Raw genomic sequence first — 1,306 nt, forward strand, 5'->3', positions numbered from 1 at the left:
ACACACACACACACACACACACACACACACACACACACAGAGAGAGAGAGAGAGAGAGAGAGAGAGAGAGAGAGAGAGACAGAGACAGAGACAGAGACAGAGACAGAGAGACAGAGAGAGAGAGAGAGAGAGAGAGAGAGAGAGAGAGAGAGAGAGAGAGAGAGAGAGAGAGAGAGAGAGAGAAAGAACATAAAATGTTTCCCTGTAGCCTTTTCAAACAACCATGGTGTTATTTATCTCTTCTCTTTCTTCTCCCTTCGTATTACCCTCTCTATCCCTTCCCCAGTTAAAGTCTCCCCCTCCTTATTTTTCACAGCTTCCTTTTCAAAGCTCCTGTGTCCTATGAAGCCCTCTCAAGATCTCTGCCCTACCCCCCCATTACCTTCTCTTTTTACTTTCCTGGCTTCTGCATTTACTCCAGGTTATATATTTACACCTAAATATTCAGAGTTAGGATTGAGGAATAAGAGATAACATGTGACATTTATCTTTCTGAGTGAGTTACCTGGCTAAGTATAATATATATATTTTCCATTTCAATCCATCTCCCTGCACATTTCATGACTTTAATTTTCTTTACAGCTAAATAGAAGTCCATTGAGCATATACACATTTTCATCATCTCTTCATCAGGTGAAAGAAGATCTGTAGCATGGTGTGTGGTCACAGGCCTGTTTCCTGAGCATATAATGATCAATTAGTGTACTTTCCTCAATCTAGGTCTCACTGGGGAGGTTCAAGCTCCTTTCTATAGTCCTATGGCACGTCTGTCCATACATGCTTGTCCCATCGTTGTTTTGGGGATGAGGGAAATTGTGATCTTAGATTGTAATTATAGCAAACATGTTTTAGTCTGAAGTAAATTTTGGTTTCTGTTATGCAACATCATTATGGGCTGCCCATTATTTTTAATAGAAATTACCTTAGGATGCACTTCTTTCAGTAATTTAGGAATAAGCCTTTATCTTTTTGTGATAGGTTTTATAAGGCTGTGTGTTCACTGAAAATGACATGGCACATTAACCGCTATTTAAATCAGTAGATTTTATAGCAGTACTGTCTAAGAAATTATCCCAAACCACAACGATCTGCAAAGAGTGAGTTCAAGAACAGAATGTCTATACTGAGAGAAAAATCCTCTGTCCATAGTGTTGACTTGCACCTTTTCACACACACACACACACACACACACACACACACACACACACACACACACACACACACATTGTCATAGGCTCTGTAGAGCAGAGTCCTGCTCATCTCCCTGCTCCACACTAGTGGTGACTTTTCAGTTGAGCATATTTTG

Source organism: Peromyscus maniculatus, chromosome 10, assembly GCF_049852395.1.
Source record: "Peromyscus maniculatus bairdii isolate BWxNUB_F1_BW_parent chromosome 10, HU_Pman_BW_mat_3.1, whole genome shotgun sequence".
Classification (NCBI taxonomy): domain Eukaryota; kingdom Metazoa; phylum Chordata; class Mammalia; order Rodentia; family Cricetidae; genus Peromyscus; species Peromyscus maniculatus.